Source organism: Pinus tabuliformis, chromosome 4_1, assembly GCF_031772625.1.
Source record: "Pinus tabuliformis cultivar Carrire ecotype Pingquan chromosome 4_1, CPIR1, whole genome shotgun sequence".
Lineage (NCBI taxonomy): Eukaryota > Viridiplantae > Streptophyta > Pinopsida > Pinales > Pinaceae > Pinus > Pinus tabuliformis.
The window spans coordinates 422,559,085-422,580,045 of record NC_142303.1 but is presented as its reverse complement, the minus strand read 5'-3'; the positions used below and the strand labels follow the sequence as shown (position 1 = coordinate 422,580,045).

Sequence of the window (20,961 nt, the reverse complement as noted above, 5' to 3'; positions counted from 1 at the left end):
AAGATACTTGAGAAAATTGGTGAGAATTCTTTTCGCCTTGATTTACCAGCTTACATGCACATCTACTCAGTCGTTAATGCAGACAGCTTGAGACTATTTGAACCTTCATTAATTGAAGACCCTAAAGAGCAAAGTCAATTGCCTTCTATTGATGACCTGTTACCTGAATATCTCGATGAATTACAGGAAGACACAATTTTGGACAGGAAGGTGAGGATGACACGTAGGGGAGATGTTGAGTACCTCAGGATTGGACTCAAGGGTTCAAAGCCAAGCAGTGCAAAATGGATAGAGATTGGACAAGTGAGACAGTTATACCCTCACTTAGTCGATGCCTGAAATCCAACTTTTAGTGGTCCAAAAGCTTTTTCAATGGGAAGGCCGTGATCCTAATTAAATCCTTAAGCATTTTCTTGACTGTTTCAAATTATGTCAGATCAAATCTTATGAATAACGAGCTTATCAGAAATGGGTGCACTCGATCCGTTGCCTAAAATAACATAGACACACCCCAGCACATGAGTTTGTAATACCTTCATTAATTAACTGAGATCACTCACGAGTGATTTTCAGATCATTCTCACATGTGGTCGTAGAGGAAAGACTCTAACTCATCAATAAAGATTCCGAAAATAGTCAACAAGAGGGGGAATCCCTGCTTTACCCCAAAGGCACCCTCAATGAAGTCTGAAAGGCTATAAGATGTTGAAGTTGTAACTGGATTTGGTCATCATAATGTAAATTTATCATTGATGTATTTATTATATTTTTTATATTTTTTATATCTTTTTCAAAGCATGTGAGTCAAAAAGAGTCAAAAGAATTTATTACGAGTCAAAAGAAAAATTATTTGAGTCATGTCCCATTTGGACATTTGTAAGAAAAAGGAATTTGAATTTTATTTTGAGCCAATAGTCCTCTCTTCTAACCAAAATATAGAGATGTCAATGATTAGGCCCATAAACTCTTGATGGATGGCAATCTTGGGCATATGATGGGCCTTATTATTTATGTCATATTTTATGGCCTCTACAGGGTTATGATTAGTAGGAACGAGAGACTGATGAGATGGAGAAACACAAATATGTTGCCTATGATGATCACAATGGAAAGGGGAGGTTATAGATTGATCATGATCCTGAGGGGCCGCCCAAGGAGATAAAGAATATTTAATGAGGGGTTCTTCCTTGACACTATACTCAGAAAGGGGAAACAGATCAAGGTCACTTGAGATCATATGAGAACAAGCCCAGGAATAACTCTCAAAATGATGAACAAGGGAAGAAGGCAAAGGGGAGGGTGTTGTGTTATATCCAATAGGTTTTTCTTCCCCAAAATCATAATCTAAAGGCTCAGGTAATTTGAATATAGAATCATAAGGAGGAGCCTTATCGATTTCCTTGGTACCATAGAATGTGCAAGGGAAAATAAAATTTCTCCTTCCCAAGGGCATCAATGGATATGTCATCATAAATAATCCCCGAGAGAAAGGGAGGACCAATTTCAGCCTTATCCTCTTTGTCGGTGTCGTAAATGGGAGCACAATCAAATTTAGGACCAACAATTTCCAATTTCTCCTTTTTAATATGGAAGTAATATCTAATATCATCTTCTAAGGGGCGAATGGGATCACCTTCCTCAAGGTTCTCAAAAGGAGAGTCATCAGGAATAATATCCTTGAGAAAGGTAAGATTAGTCTCAACTTCATCCTTTCCAACACGTGTTTCTCAAAATCATCCTTTTCATCATGTGGACCCGAGGAGGACTCGCCTTCTTGCTCATTACTTAGATTCTCAACGTCTTGATGATGGTCAATGAAGGCTTCCTCTTGGATGCTTAATGTGGGGCATACTTGAAAATGTCTAAAAAATCCATCAACGAACTCCTTAATAGATGAGATGCTCTTAGGTTGATGATCATGCAGCCATGAGTTATGACCACCGAGAGATCTCGTGAACAACAACATAAGGACATCTTGGTGAACAACCTCTTCTCTTGAAGCATGTGCATTAAATCTTTCTACGTGGTCAATTGTGAAGAGTGGGTCACCATCAAACACGAGCACCCTAAGTACCATCCTTCCTGTGACATGATTAGGGTGCCCAGGGATTCTAAAAATATCCAACGCGGGAAATTAATCAAAGAAAGACAACCTATTTGAGATATACATGGAAATTATGTAGGAGTCGCCAGGATGAATTTAAAGATGCCTAGAAAAATGCTTGCTTCACCCTACAAGCATCGACCTTAAAGTTCAATGAAGAACCAAGGCTTCGTTCTTCCAATGGAGTAACCATTAATGTTATGTCAATATGTCGTATGGGGAACAAAACACACGTTTCGTGTCCTCGGCAACAGCACCAAAATGTTACTGCTCAAACTACCAGGGATCCTAAAGGGGGATCCTTGAAGGGTTACTACTCAGCTAAGGGCAACAATGGAGCGATAGCCCACTGTCACATCTGTTAGCTTTTGGTAGCATCTTAAGTGCTCTAGCCTTGAAAATTGGGGGAGAGGCTAAGGCACATGAGTTCTAAAGAACACAGAAACCGTTTGGTGAAATTCCACCCGGATTGTATTTTATTAAAATAATTAATATTTTTAACGGAATTCCTAAGTCTAAACTTATGGAAATTAAAATATTAATGGGTATTAATCAAAATATGGGTGAGAATGATCTAGAAGGCGGATCAAGTCATGTTTTAATCTTAGCCATTGATTAGAGACTTAATCTCGGTCGTTGAAGACTCAACGGAAAAAGTATAAAATGGAGGCTTGGGGTTCATTTGAAAACACACACACAGAGATTGAAGAAATCGATTTTCAAAGGTGAGAAGTTCTTAGGAGGAAAATCAATTGGCGAGATCTTGCAATTGAGGGGCAGAGAGAATCTAGGAGAAGGACTTTCAGGGAAATACAGAACAGAGAGGCGGAGAGAGCTTGCAGAGAGGCAACGCAGTAGCCGGGAGAGCTAACGCAGAAAAACTGCCTGTCAGTGCAATAGCCGGGAGAGCTGATGCAAAAAAGTTACATGTCACGCAGAATCTAGAACTGTTGGGAACTGCCAAAACTGTCGGAACAGCTAGCAGAGCCTACGCAAAGGGCAGAGAAGGTGACGTAACGCTGAAGCAGAGCCAGTGCAGAAATAGTCGGGGTTAGCCAGTCTTGTGCCAGATTAGCCGGAATTTTGTCGAGTGAAGTGAGGTAAAACTCACTCACATTTTCCGCCAGTATTTTTTCTGTAAAGGATGGCTAGATGAGCATCCTAGATATGTATTCAGATATTTCTCCTACATAATAATAAACCCTCAGAACTGTTGCACCGGTTTTCCCGCATTGGGTTTTTCCGGGAACTGTTGTGTCCAAAAATAAGTGTGTCCCATGTATCTTGTTCTTTGCTCTGTGTTTTGTTTCATGAGATCAAATATTTAATTAGTATAGGCTGCAAAAGTAATTTGCTTCAGTATTTAGAAGAATAACTTGATGAATGTAATTTAAAAATCAAGTAGGTGAACTAGATTCAAATTCGCTGCAGTGGGGGTTCCGAGAGTCTAGGAATTTTCACAACCTCAGCTAAGGCTCCCTACTCTTTACAGATTTTCACCGCTGGGAGGAGAACCGTTATTAGAAGGATCACAAAATGGATGGACCAATGATATGGCGAGGGGAGATCCTGGAAGCCTATTCACAAGGGAGACTCAAATATGTGGCTTGCTTGTCTTGGAAGACAAGATGGAAGGCTCTCTAGGAAGGGCTTGGGGAAAATTTCTACGGTTAGGTTTTGAGTTTGTGCCTTATAAAAGAGATCCCTGAGTCCTAAAACTCTTGTGGAAACTTGGGTTCCAGCTGATCTTTGAAGAATTAACCTTGATAGTGCATGCGACCACACGGGACCAAGAGGACCCGAGGTTCGGTCAAGGGGATAGAACTTAGCAACCAATGATATGCTTGACCTAATTAGGGAGGGGAAAGGGATCAAGGAATGAATTTTAAATGAAAGGCATTGCAAGGATCCTAGTGAGGGTTCTAGCATAAGGGAAACCAAGGGAAAGAATTGGTCTTCGATCTAGGGCTCGCTATATCTCAAGTTCCCACCAGCGGAATCTCATGAAATTTGGAGGGCTTCTTGAGGACACACCAGTGCAGTTGCAGACCAAAAATCGAAGCATTTGGATGGCTAGATCGTGAGATAATTGATGCCCTAGGTCACCTAGAGGACTAGACCTAGATCATGAGATAATTGATGTCCTAGGTCACCTAGAGGACTAGACCTAGAGAAGAGTAAAGGGGAGAAGGAAAATAGGTTTAAGGTAACCACCTTTGGGTGGACCAGTGCCTAATCCTTTGGGGAGGTTGGAGTCGGGTAGAATTATGACTATAGACCTTTGAATTTTCTAGGTCAAGGAGGCCTCAAAGACAAATTCGCTTGGCACTAGGGTAACAACAAAAGCAACTTCAAAGACTTTATACTTCGTTTTGCAAGGTAAACCGCTTGTCAAGATGAATTTCAGTAATGAAACATCCCTAAGAACATTCATTCACTATACATGGCCCATACATTAAGAATTCACTATCCAAAAACAAAATTTCCACAACTTCGCATAAGAAATGCAGCAAATAAGCCCTAGTATAGTGAAATCCCAGCAACAATGTATGTGACAAAATTAGAAAGAAAGAATACCGTTAAAACGTACTTACATGTATAAGAATATATCCAACCATCCAAAAACTTGCTATCAAGAAGCTCCAAGACATATGAAAATTATCCAAACATCAAATTCACTCCATGCTCCAAAAATTAGTCCTCCAAGAAGAATAGCGAAAATCTGTAAAGAGATACTAGTTCCAAATCCAAGTGATGATGGTAAAATGAATCTTCATCACTCATATTTATACACTTCTAATGAGTTAGATTTAGCTACTTGGGCCTACATTAGCCCCTAAAATAAAATAATGTGCAAAACAACTAACATTTGGTGACAATCTCACCAAACTAGTTCATAAACAAAAGAATAAGCCTCTCAAGAGGTCGAATGATCAATAATACATGTCGTTGGGCCTTTTAGGAAGCCTAATGAAGTCCATAAGTACCACAATAATGAATAGGACTCCCAAAAGCAGTGGACAAGGGATTGGCCCCTTATTCTCCAAATAATAAACCTGTGGTGCTCCCAATGGGTGTGAGGGCACACAAGTAACCTCATGGGCCTTCAAGTAGGTCGAAAACGCATGTAAACCATTTGTAAGCACTCAGATGATGGTGTAAGTGATGCCACATCAACATAGAAGTCATGGGTCATCTACCAAGTGTCTGGTACAACTATGAGGTCAGTTGGGCATGGTGAACCAGTTGCATCTTCCTCATCCAATAGATGAATCTCGAGCAATCTCTAAAGAATTTTGGGGATCCATGGAATGTTGTCTACTACTATGGAGGTCCATGGCTCTCAACACACACCCTACATGTGCCAATGTAGCCCACAAGAGGGTAGGACCCCATATAGGGAGACCAAAGCCAAAATGGAGACCATTTGCATCCTACATAAGATCTAATGCGTCCCCTAGCCTTCCAGTACAACAAGTCATCAAAGGAAATCGAGTTAAAGAGCTTACAAACCATGGACAACAGGTGGGCACTTCATAATGGCATGCCCTTCCATAGTGGGCTTTGGCATGTGCTAATGTCTCCAAGCTCCAATGGATTAACCAAGTATCCTATTAGGTGGTTTCTACCTATAAAGGGGATAGTATGTCCAAGGTACATCCTTCAAAAGATGGTGGCATGTGATAAAGAGATGAATGGAGTAGGGAATGAAAAGAAGCAACCTTGGGCCACATGTTGGGGTACTAGGTTAGCTAGCAAAAGGGAAACCCACACTTGGGTATATAATGTATAGGAGGGAGCAATCGTGGTACATGAGGTGCCTTGGCCTTGATTTTTCCACCCTTCTTTATATGCTTTTTTCCTTTTATGATTTTTCTTTAATTAACTACTTGGGGCTCAAGGGATAAGAGCGTGATGTGCAAGGTATAGCAATGGATACCCCCTTTAGGGTAGGGTTGTTCATTTCCCACCAGAGGATGGGACAATCACGGGTTCCTGAATGATAAAGGAGGTTCATCTAGGGCCTGTAGGAACCAGGTTGATGACCATGATAATGGGGTAGATCTCATGTATTGGCTTTTGCCATGTGCTAAATGTGTTTGTCCCGCCCCTCTTTTGCATTTTGTGGTACATTTTCCTGTTGAATGTGGCCAATTATGCTTTTACTTTTCTTTTCAGCTACATCAACCTCCGGGGCATCGTTCTAGGCTCGACCCAAGGTGTGGGCAAGGGGAATGGGAAGGTTAACCCTATTTGGACCCAAATGGAAGGAATGATGAATGGGGTTATAACGAGCAGAAGGGGAGTGATATATGTGGATAAGGGAGCGGGACCACACAACCAAAATCAGTGTTTCCCATTAAGTGCCATCCCTAAAGCCCAAAGGTCAGTAAAAGAGATCCCAGGGGACTAGGGTCCAAGGTTAACATCCAAAAGAGGTCTAGGGGACAGAAGCACAGACCTAGCCCACTCTTTATGCCGAATTCCCCCATTAATCCATGCCCAAAAGTTTCCATGATAAGTAAACTACAATACTCAATTACCAAATGACAAGACGTGCCTTTAGGTTTGGGAAGCCCAGCTTCAAACATACAACTGTGACAAATGGGTGAGGGACCACATGGCTGGCTTAGATGGTGGAGAAATGGCACAATGAGCTAGTTGGTGGCTACAAGAGGCTGCTGGCTTCCGATTGAGGACCATCTTCTAGAGACCGAAAAAGAAAATCTAAGGATATCACCCACAAAATGGTGGGTAACAGGGATCATAGCACTACCGATAGATGCATCGTGTATTGTCGTACTCCCTATGTCTAGGATGCATGATGTTCAACAAACTGATATGGGATCAAGTCTGATTAGGGTTCGACCCTTGGACTGACTTTTGTCAGTGAAGAGTGGTAAGGTCTTGTGACTCACTCTCAATCGATTCTTCTTATTATCTATATCATTGTTCAGCAGATTAGAGACATGATACAGAGATGGTTCATGACATCAAGATGGCATGATGATCAAGATAATGGATGGATTGGCAGATGGAATTCTCCATAGTTGAGAGGGAGTGTTAAAATTGGCAACTAGGGCCAAATTCCACTTGGGACATCTAGTTTGATGAAGATTATTATTGCATTAAATTCCTCTTTTCGAGAGGACAAAAATTGACCTAAAGATCATCAAATTTGGACAAGCAAAAGTATGCTTTTGATTTTATACCATCACATGCATAAATTTACAAAGTCGGCCACATCATCTTATAGGTTCATGGAGCCCAATGGACGTGTCCCTTGACCCCATCAATTTATATAAATAGAGGTGGTCTCCAACCTCATTAGACACAATTTGGTACACCATTCTTGTAATAATTCTTCTATGTGGCAGCGAAGTTGGTTGAAGGACAAGATAAGGTTGTTCTAGGCATATCATCTTCTTCTATTGCAAGTTGAGTTATCTTCAGGCTAACCGTAGGCATAGGAAGATCTGAAGTGATTGGGTATGTTTCTATGATATGGGATCTCTCATTCTGGTATATTGCAGCCTCAAAGAAGTCTTCTCTAGCAGGTCGCAATCTTGTTGACCAATTGGACATGTAACGTATGAGGGTTTTGCATTTGTTCTAAGGCCGCAAGTAGGAGTTATAACCTACCCGCAGGCAATGGTTGATCGATAGATGAAAGGTCTGAATTAGGGCCTCCTCACTGAGCCGCAGTCACCAATAAGGAGGCCATTGTCTTTACTGTAGGTTACAATTGTGTGAAGGGACTGCTTGAGTGGGCCGAGAAGGTTAGGTAGACTTCTCTACCTTGGCCGCAATCACTCCAAGGAGCAACGTCTTGATCAGAGGTATTTTTCTTTGGTTAGAAGGTCATTATCCTTACTGTAGCATTCAGAAAAAAAGGCTTGAAGGGCAACAAATGATGACCAATGTTTCAACATAGGAACAAAGAGATTGACGCAGTTCATAGGAGGCATTTTGAAGCTACTAAGTGAGACAGTGGAACCCTAAACAAAATAAGTTTCTACAATAGTATGTCATCAACTTATGAGGACACTCTTTGTCTAGGGGCAGTGATATTGGATCTCTAATTTGGCAAGACAATTTTGATTCTGAATTATTGTACCCTTTCTCTGTTGAACACTTGATACTAATAATAAGAAGATTTGATAAAGGGTTTTCCCCATCTTGGGGTTTTTCCCTGGCTTGAGACATACCCTTGTGTTCTATTGTCTTGGCTTGTCTTCCTCATTTATCGTTTATGTTCTTTCTTCTGTTACTATTTTGATAAATAAAATGGATTGATACAAGGGCCAATGTTGAACATTGAAGTAATTGTCCTAAGCAAAGAACATGTTAACCAAAATTTAACACAAATCCCTAGTTGAGAGGGAGCTTGGACAAGTCCCTAGTTAAGAGGGACCTTGGGTATGTTCCTTTTATAGGAATGAGTAGATCTTCCCTAATTGAGAGGGAGATATAGACACATCATTCTTGTCTTCTTTATGAAGAAAGAATGGAGAATTGGGTAAGCATCTGAATTTCGATACTCTTTGCGAATGAGGTAGGCCATCCAATAGGCAAGAGTAGTCGAAGAGGAAATTCCATGAGGATGTGTAAATCCAAGATGGGAATGATCCTAGAAGGACATACCTTGTGAACATCCAGATGGGGTATGTGCCTTGAGAGACAATGATGAAGGTGTCTATAAATCATTAGTCTCCCCAACATTGTGTTATAATCTTGTGGAGAGATAGAGTTGTTAGTCAAGGCCTTGTTATGTGACAATGTTGGTTGATATGATGAGATGCATTGATATATATATATGATGGCTTACCAATCTGACTCTTCTTATGAGAATTCTTCAGTATGAAAATGTCCATGTACCTTGAATGTATTATGAATACCTCCCTAGTTAAGATGGAGTGTTGAAAATATGTAACTAGGTTCAGTCTTCATAATGTCTTACGTAATCAAGATTTTATGCATTTGATGTAAAAAGAAAAAGAAAATTTATTATTATTATTTTGTAGCATGGGTTTCATGCTCAAGGTCATTTTATTTGTAGGTCAAGCACCCATTGAGTGCTTCTAGGGCATTTTCATAAAGTCTAAGGGTCAAAGGGTCATTGTCATATGTAAAGGACCCTATTGGGCATCATGTATCAAGCCAAAAGTATTTAATTGAGTGAAAGTCATGTCTAAAGACCCTTCAAGATCAAATCGGCGTAGTAGTCAACAAGTTGGCCTACAAGAGAAGTCAAGTCAGCCTAATTAGGGCTCTCTAGAAGCCTATGTATAAGAGGTATTCGATCTCATTTGACGACACATCCAACACATTCAATTATGTAAGAAAAGAAGTTAGATCCAAGAAGAAAAGGAATCCAAAGGGCTAGTGACAGTAAAAGAAGAGAAGCCGAAATTTTTAAGGACTATTTTTGGGCTATTCCTTTCACACGTGTGAAGATAATTAGGGCATTTTCTAGTTGCAGCAAGACCGAACTGCAGTCACATCAAAGGAACTGAAATAAGGTGTCAAGAAGATCAGTTTGCAAGCCGAGTTGCCTAGGGAAGAAGATCAAGCCAAGCGAAGGAGAAAAGGAATATAATTCTGCCCTAAACCACTCACATGTGCGAAATTACAGAGATTGCAGGAGGGCCGAAAAGTGCAAACCTGAAGAAGAAGCCGAAAATCTGAAGTGAGGTCAAAATCTGAAAGAGTTAAAGCTAGTTTGACTTGGGTTGACTTTGTGAAGGACAAGCAAATCAAAGGTAAGGTTGAATTGGTCTTGGAGGGCTCTTTGTCAAGGGTTTTAGGTCTTGGAATTCGTCATTTGAAGATTCTATAAGAAGAGAAGGATTCTTGTGAGTTTTCCTCTCAAGGGGAGAGGTTTTGGCCCTAGCTAGCAACATACATTTGTGTCCTCTTGTCTCATTAATCTTCATAGTTTGGTAGTTGTTTGATGATTAGAACCCAATAATAATAAAGAGAAAAAAAGAAGTTAATTACAAGTACATCAAGTTAAGTAAAAGAACATCACAAATAGTTATCAAGGAAGAGAAATCATCCTAATCTAGTTGCACTAGATTTCTCAACAAGGAAAACTCAACAGGAGGACTTAAGAAAATGGGTAGAGCATGATGATTGATTATATTCTAAGCTACAAACTATTAAATATAGCATACTATGGATATGAAGAAATACAAAATTGCAAACAAACATGACACATTGGAGGCACGGATTTGAGCAGAAATGAAGGTTGAGATTGACTATATTTTACACCATTTCTAGAGGTCTAGCTTAAGAGGATAGCATGGTAATAGAGAATGGAATGGATAGATCCTAGAGAGTAATTATATATTTTTTCTTAGATACAAACTATTCAATAGAACAAACTCTATATATGGAGACAAACAAAATTGCAAGGAAATATGACAAATGGGAAGCACAAATTAAGGCATAGATGATGGTTTGGTCAACTATATTTTACACCATTTCTAAAGATCTCAGATAAGCCTGTTGGAACCTAAGGTTATGTTGGTTCATCACACCTCTAGAGCTTCTGGAGACAGTCCGTCAAAGGGTTGACTAACACTAAACAATCAGTCGAATGATCACCTTGCGAGGCAATCTACTGAGTAGTCGACGGGTTGGTCATGCAACCGACTAGAAGACATTTGTCGACTAGTGGTATCACCAACTAAATAGTCAAAGGAATTGACTAGAACATTGGATAAACTTGAACAATCAACTCACTGACATAAATATAGCCGGAAAGATAGCATGGATTTGCCAAAAACCATTGTAGTGACAAAGCCTCATCATTGGACCAAATCCTCCATAATTCAAGGACATCGGTTAGATTTGATACTTATGTATAAAGGACCCTCTGGATCGAATATACAGCAACGAGAATCATGATCGTATGTTGAGATGATCTAATATTGTTCATTATGCATTGTGATGTTCTAATCATAATGCATTGCGTGTTACTGATACAACTATCTTTAAACACCACCCGACATCTTGGAGTGTTATTTTCTTTTCTGTTTAATATTTGATTAGATTATGTTATTTGTTATCTGTCCTCTATTCTCTATTCTTGGTTCTTGGACATTAGAGCATGTTGCAACAAACCTAAACAATATAGACACCAATGCATAGAACTACAAAATTATATTAACTCCCAAATGTCCAGCAATGCTAGCGGCACAAATGATAGCAAAATATTTAATAAGTGTTAATGACTGAAAATAAAAAAACCCAAGATAACATTTATAATTAAAATCCAAATTGGAAACTCTGCTAGTTAGCTTTGCTACAACTATGAACTAAAAGTCATATTTATCATCCACAGATCCCCTGCTAAATCATCGATGCTTAAAACTAGAGAAAGAAGAAAAATGAAGGATCAGAACAGTTTTAAATTCTCCAAAGATCCCTTCGAAATTTAGCACAAAGGACCATGTTATGTAAAAAATTAGTTAATTTTAGGTTTAATTAGACAAAAGGGCACGATCATAAGATCCTGCCCTTTCCCAAAGGGTGCCCATGGCAAGGAATATTGTAACAATCATCATTGTCAATTCATCATCATCTGTCAATATCATATTTTTAATAAATATATATATATATATATATATATTTTCTGCATATCAGAAATTTTTTACTTCATTGGTATCAAAGCGGTCGAATCCTCCCACGTGTGTTGGTTTCACGCATCCATCCACTGCTGGTTTCACGCATCTGTCCACTGCTATCACTGTACTTACCTTCCGCTGCCATACTCACTGTCGACACCCTATCTACGCACTTCCCGCCTGGACTGCTCTCGCTGTGCGTATTTCACCTTGAGTGATACGCTGAAACATTAGCAGAACCAGGGAAGTGACACACTGAATCAACAAGACGCCTGCTTCATTTTTTCCTGGGTTCCATTGCGTGGGCTCTGCGGATACGCTGAACCAACGTTGAAATTCTCAGCTCCCTTGCGCTGGGCTCTGCGGTTCCATTACGCTGCAGATACGTTGAACTGTCACTTTTCTTCTACCTGTGGTGATAACGCTAAATTCTGGCGTTCCTTTTATTTGCGGTGATAATGTTGAAGCGGATAGGGATAATGACGTGCAAACCCGCTCAATGTCGACAACGACAATGGCGGATTTCCAAAAATAATTGTTGGACTTGGAGCATAAGATAAATAACAACCACGATTGAGGGGCAGGCTGACCAAATAAAAAATCTTCATTATACGACAAATCGAATAAAAATAAAGATGGAAAATCAACATGTCCAAACAGAAGCAGACATCAGAGAGGTCTTAACAATGCTGAAAATTCTGTGTAAAAAGTCGAATTGTACACCCGAACAACTACTAAAAGAAAATGAAGAGAATCAAGAACACATCTCATCAAATTCAACAAAGTCAACAGACTCTCATGAAAAAGTTGAATCCCCAAAAAAATCAGCGACACCCCACCAAGAAGTGAGTAACACAACCCTTACAAACAAGCAACTCTGGGATACCTTTACCAATCAACACCCCTTTTTCACTCAACCATTAGCAACATACCAGCGAAGGGCAAAAGTCGAGATCCCTAAATTCGATGGAAACGAAAAAAACAACGTTGCATGGATAAATAAAGCAGAAACATACTTTGAGATATATGACATCAATGACGATGACGAAAGGCTTAGGCACGCATCCATGAAAATGGAAGGGGAAGCATATAATTGGTATATGTGATGGAAAAAGACAGCACACGTCATTAGCTGGATAAAATTTAAAGATGCATTCTTTAAAAGATTCCAAGGTGTAAAGGAAGAAGAGTTCTTTTCAAAACTCATCAAATTACGACAAAACGGAAGTGTGGACAAATACACTCAAGAATGGGAGACCTTAGTAACACGAGTACCTGGGTTATCAGAATCTCGTCTAATTCAGTCATACGTTTCGGGACTCAAAACCCATTTACAAGCAAAACTTGAGATGCATGACATTAAATCAATAGAAGTAGCAAGACGAAAAGCAAAAACAGCCGAAAAGAAATTCGAACCAATATTTTGGTCAAAAGCGAAAAAAAACATATTCAAGAGGAAGGATACCCCAGTATGTGGACTCAAATAATACGAGATATGTTCCACCACATCGTCGTGAAGATGAAAAATCTAATGTGGAAATGCAAAGGATAAAAGAGGGTAAATGTAAACGCTGTGGTGAGAAGTGGGACCCCAAACATAGATGTGCTAAAGGAAAAGAACCAAAGAACCTATATAATTGCGAAGCAACCAATGATTCAAACAGTCAAGATTCTGACATAGAAGAAATAGAAGATGCCGCAGAATTCTCACCAGAATTAGATGACGGGAGTATTCCGCAAGTGTCATTATCAACCATGACAGGTATATCACAACCTCATACCTTAAAGTTAAAAGGACACATAAAGAAGAACAACATAGTGGTTCTCATCGACTCTAGAAGCACACACAATTTTTTAGATGCAACCGTGGCAAAGAGACTCAATATCTTTTCATTTCCTTTACCAAACATGAAAGTGATGGTAGCTAACAGTAAGAAGATTGAAAAGGTGGGGAAATGCCATAAGGTCAATTTGCAGATTCAAGACTTTAATTTAGAGTCTTCGTTCTTCATAGTACCGTTAGGAGGAGTAGTTGAAGTCTTAGGTATCCAATGACTACGAACTTTAGGTACTTATGCAGCCAACCATCAAGTACAATTTATAAAATTCAAATGGGGAGGTCAGAAGTACAAACTACACGGATTCCAAGCACCAGAAATCAAGTTGTATCATCATCTCAGATGATGAAGTTGAGTCAAAAAGGAGCACCCACTTATATAGTACAATGTCACCAATTAGAAATGTTATCTGCAAATATGACCAGAGAAGAGTCGCCAGAGATACAAGATCTGATGCGGAAGCGTAAAAAAGTATTTCAAGACCTACCTATGACAATGCCGCCTAATAGGGAAATTGAGCGTACAATAGAAGTCAAGGCAGGGTCAGATCCTATCAACATCAAGCCATACCGATATCCACATCTCCAAAAAAACGGAACTTGAGAGATTAATCCAATACCTTTTAAAGTGTGAGACCTTGATCATCTTGGAATATCTGATCAAGTGGAAGGACTTACCCGAAGAAGACGCTTTCTGGGAGAATGAATCGTTCTTCAACAACATCCGTCGTTACTTATGCTTTGAGGACAAAGCATTCTTTCGAGCGGAAGGCAATGTTATGTAAAAAATTAGTTAATTTTAGGTTTATTATTTAATTTTAGGTTTAATTAGACGAAAGGGCACGATCATAAAATCATGCCCTTTCCCAAAGGGTGCTCATCGCAGTATATAAGCAAGGAACCCCATTGTAACAATCATCATCTGTCAATTCATCTTTTTAATAAAATATATATATATATATATACATTCTGCATATCAGAAGTTTTTTACTTCAGACCACACCATTAAGTTTTAGATCTTGAGACATATATCAGGCATATATTAGTTTCAGCAAATTTAGATTGCTGCTTTTATTTTTCAACTCTAAGTGATGTTTCTTAGGATTGTACATGCAACCTTCAAAGTTGCAGGGAAATGCTTAAATCAAGGTGGTTGGTAATGATTCAAGGTTTCTGCATTATGAAGACATCAACTAACTAATAAAACTAATTACACAAATTGCAATGACTTAAAGTCTATGTTACAAGACCTACCTATGAAGGATGCAAGATCCATGATCTGGATCCATATCTACCAGAATCAGGCATATATTAGTTTCAGCCAATTTATATTGCAGATTTTATTTTCAAACTCTAAGTGGTGTTTCTTAGGATTGTTTCTTCCAAATAAGGGAATACCAATATGTTGGACATGAAACCTTCAAAGTTGCAGGGAAATGCTTAAATCAAAGTGGTTGGTAATGATTAAAGGTTTCCGCATTATGCAGACATCAACCTAACTAATCAAACTAATCATGCAAATTGTAGTGGCTGGATCTGTGGAAACATGGATCTTGCATTGCTGCTTTTATTTTTCAACTCTAAGTGGTGTTTCTTAGGATTGTTTCTTCCAAGGGAATACTAATATGTTGGACATGTAATCTTCAAAGTGGCAGGGGAATGTTTAAATCAAGGTGGTTGGTAATTCTGTATTATGAAGACACCTAACTAATCATACAAATTGTAATGACTTAACATCTATGTTACAAGACCTACCTATGAAGGATGCAAGATTCATGTTTCCACAGATCCAGATCTGGATCCATATTCACCAGAATCCATCCCAGGTTAACTTGATACAGAAAACCAGAACTTAAACTATAAAATAGTTGCTAAGCCCATTCTAAAACACACAAATCAAAGTTTTACAAAACAGTATGCATCTCTGAGCTTGTGAAAACGATTTGGAGCAAAACATATTTAGAGATATGACATTTCTGTTTTTGGTTCATCTTCTTTTTAGACAATGTGTGTGTGTGTTGTCTCCCCATATCAGGATCCCGACTTTTCAAAAAATCCAGCAGATCTGGATCTGTGATTAATTTCTATGCAACTTATAGGTTGGAGTGTCTCGGAGGCCATTATTTCTTAATTCGATGTTTTATGTTTGTAATAGCAAATCACTTTGGTTTTCTACACCATGTCTCAACTAATCAAACAAAAGTTGTTTCTAATTTAGCTCAATTAACTTTTAACTATAGAGTTAAGAACTACTATTTCAAATTCCAATTTATAGATTCCAACTTTTATTTTGAACCAAAAGCTTGTCATAACTATCAAATTGATCAAAATACATACATGGCATTTGATACACATGCCGACATTTATACATGTGTGTGTGTTTATAGATGTATACACATGAGTTAGTACATGAATGCAAATACATAATCTTTGCATGTTAGTATTACTTTTTATATTTTCAATGCTCTCAGTTACTTTTAGTGATCTAAGACTGTCAAAATTGTGTTGATTTTGGTAGCTTTGGAAGGTCTTCTACATTGGCTTGGTGTCTTAACATGCAGAAGATATTTGATTGCCTCTTTAGGTGCTTGCTTGGTGGAGTAAGTGATATTATGATTTCTTTTATAAGGTTAACTTAAGAAAAGTACAATAATTAATCTAATTAATTATTGTGGACTATTAGGCCAAAGTTCTAAGGATAAGTAATAGAATTATTTAAGCGACTTAAATATAATCTCAACCATTGATATGAAGCAAGGCTTAGGATTTAATCCTAGCCATTGATCACTTGGGAGATTAGTGTTATGGATTTTGGCTTAATGAAATTATAAATAAACCTGAGGGAGAGGTGAAGACACACACAGTTGTGGAGGAAGCAACCTCCTCTAGAGCGAGAGGCTCAACTAAACTGATGAGAAGTGAGAAATGCAGCAAGGACTTTCTGAGAAATTCAAGGAGGCCGAGTTCAGGAAAGAGGGAGGCCAAGTTGCTGAAGAAGAGGGCTGAATTGTGCAGGAGGCCAAATTATCCAAGGAGGCCAATTTCTCTAGTGTGTAGGGGCCGTATGAGACATGGAGAAAGAAAGGTCAATTTGCTGGTGAGACAAGTTAATTCTCCATAGCCAATTTGCTTCAGGTGGTTAAATTTCCAAGGGCCAAATTCACTGACACCAATTTTCTCAGTGGCACCGAGTTTCCAGGTGCCCAGCAACTATATTTTTCTATGTATTCTCTGTGGATCTAACCAGGAGTTTTCCAGAGAAATTTAATGAAGGAAGATTGTGTTGGGTGTAAATTTGTTGTTGTGGTGTGATTGATCTTTTCATTTTATTTCCGCTGCATTTTTAAGTTAATATACCAATATATTTATTTCAATGTGGAAAAAGTCGAAGTCGGGATTAATTCGGCAAGGGTCCAAAAGTTGAAAAATTCGTTAAAATCGGGAGTTTTTTGAAAAAGTAAGCAAAATTTAAAAAAAAACAAAACAAAACAAAACAAAACAAACAAACAAACAAAACAAAACAAAAAAAAAACACACACACACACACACACAAAATTATTCATTTTTTTTAACATCTAGAGTCGAAGTCATAGTTTAGAGGTGTTTTCAGTGTTTTACTACAATGTCATTCTTTACATGTGAATTCGATCACTAAAAGCATGTTACACTCTTGCAGTCTACATTCTAAGTGCATTTTATCACCAATGTTTTTCAACATTATCCACAAAAAATACAATCATAACAGTGTTGATTCTTGGGAATGTTCTTCAGCTATTTACACTTCCTTGCTTGCTAGTCTAGATACTCCTTGTCCTCTTGCTCTTATGCAGTGTGGAAAAAGTCGGGAAAAAATCGGGATTAAATCCCGATTTTTCGATTTTTTTGGCTGGCCGATAAAATCGGCCGATTTTTTGCCGATTTTTTCCCAGTTGAAAAAGTCGGGATTAAATCGAAAAAGTCGGGATTAAATCGGGACTTTTTCCAAAAAATCGTGGTATTTTTTTAATGATTGATTTTTTGTTTGAAAAAATCGGGATTTTATTGAAAAATTCCGGATTTTTTAAAAAATGAATATTTTTGTATTTTTTTTAATTTTGCCGACTTTTTCGAAAAACTCCAAACTTTAACGAACTCCAAACTTTAACGACTTTTTCAACTTTTGGACCCTTGTCGATTTAATCCCGACTTCGACTTTTTCCACATTGCTCTTATGTCTCACAATCATGCTCGTCGAGGTAGGTATGCACTTCTTTTTCATAGTCTTCTCAGTTTCTTATAGCAGCCTTCTGACAGCTTAGCCTCTGGCTAATGTCTCTTCTCTGTATTTTTTTGTACATCTCATATAGATCCCTATTGTTTTGGAGACATAACATCCAGCAAGAGCAAACCAATAATAGCCGTATATGTTTCAACATTCAACAGAATATAGCAACTAAGCAATTAATTTTCTCAGTAACACCAACTAACTATAATGCTCGAAATTAAGATTCAACGACAAAACAAATTGCACAGCACAACGTTATCATCAAATTTCTACGGCTATGTTTGAAAGATTCCACTCTCTGCCTTAAGATTAAACAACAGAAAATTATATCATTTTCGCCTTTGCGGCCTCTTTATCCGTGGCCTGGGAGGGAGTCCGACTTTTTGGGTCGACTCCCGATTTGTATTACGATTAAATTGCGATTTTTTCCTTTCTGAAAAAGTCGCCAAAAAGTCGGGGGATTAAATAGTTTAGTTTAAAAAATCGCATTTTTAGGATTAAATCGCGATTTTTTGCAGACTTTTTCCACACTGATTTATTTTCTGGCAAATTCAGAAATATTTGAGATAAATATTTTCTCGTGTTTTAATAAATTGTTGAAGTAAAATAAATCAGAGCTGGTGTGAGAAAAATTAACAAATTGATGATCAGAAAATTACCATATGATTGATGAACTTTGTAAATGTTGTAGTTGTCATAATTCATTGGCTGGGGAATATGGCAACCTCTAATCACAAGTTAACATGCTAGCTCAATAATGAATCCTTTAAATTTTTAATGCATGTGAACAATTCTAAATCCAAAGTAACAACCATATGCATGCTTGTTATAGGATATATAGATCAAGCTTTTGATGTTCACTGAAACCTAAAATACGACTTGTGATTGCAGAACTAGTAAAAAAGGAAAATTAAAACAAAAATCCTAGAATGTGGGTCTTCCTGCCAATATTAAATCTAATGTAATATTTTTGTCCAATAGACCTCGTTGACCTAATGGAATGATAATTTTGAACTTTGAAGAAGATAATCTATTAAAAAATTAGTACGGATCTGTTTGGCAATACGTTCTAGTCAGGCAAATAAGTCTTGGTGGTTAAAATACTGGGCAACCAAGTAGCCAAAGAGACATAGGCCTACACTCATCATGGACTAACATTACCTGTTTTGTACCCAACCCCATATGGCAAATTATAAAGTCTATCAAGGAGGTTCTGTAATTGAAATACTAAACAACCAGCTCCCAAAAGCACATGGGCCTGCACATGTGTGTTCTCATGACAACCCCACAGTAGCGAATCTAAAAACTTTTTGGCAAGTAGTGGATAGTTTTCTCTACTAGACAGAAAGTCACCTCTTATCCATGGACTACTAATTAGTCAGTGGTCTCGACTCTCTACTCCTGATGTAGCTCGATCCACAAAACAATAGAACTCAAGTACCTACAAATTTCAATGTAGACTCTCTCAATTCATAAAGCTTTTCAATTAAACCCATCTAAACACGGGTTTGATATGCACCTCGAGCTTCTTTGCATTGATCTGGGCATATCAGACCCAAGTTTAGATGGGTCTGGTCTAGACTCCATGCACAATTACTTGTGCCCGCAAACAGTTAATGTGTCCACCCCAACCCCGCACGAACTATGGAAAGCAAAGACATGCAAACATATCGACATTTCAATAGGATCTCTTAAGAATGTCCAGTCGGGCCAACAGGGGAAATAATTGAAAGAAATCTTCATCATCGAATTAGTTCATCCAATCCCTATCAATCTCAACACCATGAATCGTAACCATGCAAGAAAACTGGAACAATAGAACCCTGAGCCAGCTACAGCATACTATTACACTGAACCAAATTCCCTACTGACCCAAACACCCTTTCCGGCAGAACAACAAGCCGAGTTACCAGCCACACTGTAACTATAGCTCGCCCTTTACAACACCCAGTAAAATGGTACCTAGGCCTTTCCAGTTCAATTCGGCCACAGTGCTGCTAAATTACACTTAATTTTCACTAACCTAATCCATACTCTCCATCAAAATACCAAAAAATAGCCATAACAATAACTAGCATGATCACTCCTACCCAGTGCCCACTCTATCCAAAAATATTGAATACCCATTGACATAGAGCATGATATTATGTCTGAACTGGCGCTTATGTAATGTCATGCAACATCAACCAAGTAGAATTATCCTCAAGTGCCACACGAAAACCTAAAATATCCAGAACCTATTTCCTTACTCTCACATCAGCACCAACCACATTACCACACCTCAATAAAATGCTTGAACCAGCATCAGCTCAGTAAATTCGGTATCAAATGCCCAAAAAAACCTAAAATATTCGAAACCCATTTCCATGCTTTTAAATTGGCATCGACCAAAATCACCATTCGATAATTAAAACTGAAGACAAAACTTACTTCTGTTCTTTTCCTCTTGGAACCTTGAGAATCCGGGGCTTCATCGGTGGTCTTGACGCCATGATCAGTCGCAGCAGACGGGGGCTTGTTGACTTTCACGGATTTCGGACAGTACTTTGTCCCGGTCTTCCCAAGTTTGAAGGAGATGCCCACCATAATCTCTAAGGCTGCTTCTCAATTCCACTGCTCTCGTAAAATATGTAATCGATGAGACAATTGTCGCTCCAGCCAAATAACATCGAAAGCAATTTAACAGCGTAGATGATTGTTGTGGAGCTCTCCTATAACAGCCAGAGGGACTATAACCAGCTGCTTTTTGTTTCTCGGAAAAGCTAGCGTGATCTATAAATGGCAGTGATCGCTGACTCTGAATTTGATTAACCACATTGAGTAAGACTCCAATCCGTTTTATGGCAGCTTTCTGTGTTGTTTTGAAGTTGTATTTTTAGGATATTAATTACTAATTACTTGTTTTGTAGGGTTATTGTGATTTGTTATTGTCGTTTTTATTATTAATAATATTATTTTTATTATTATTAATATTATTTACATAATGTGCTTAGCGAGAGGATTGAAGTTGTAATTTGGGATGGTATTTAATTTAATGTGAGGGAATGAGGTTAAATATTATTAAAAATTATATGATTTTAATTGAAGGTAGTGTTAGTGATTATAAAGAAGATATTGATTTTTT

General features: G+C 38.2%; 1 protein-coding gene across 1 annotated transcript in view; it reads right to left on the bottom strand.

Annotated features, from left to right (window-relative positions):
- Positions 1-20,673, bottom strand: part of LOC149176110 (protein PHYTOCHROME-DEPENDENT LATE-FLOWERING-like) — a 206,575-nt gene extending 185,902 nt beyond the window's left edge. The window contains exon 1 of the mRNA XM_089419864.1: positions 20,268-20,673. The gene's annotated coding sequence lies outside the window, so the exon portion shown is untranslated. The remainder of the gene's footprint in view (positions 1-20,267) is intronic.
- Between the last annotated feature and the right edge of the window lie 288 nt (positions 20,674-20,961).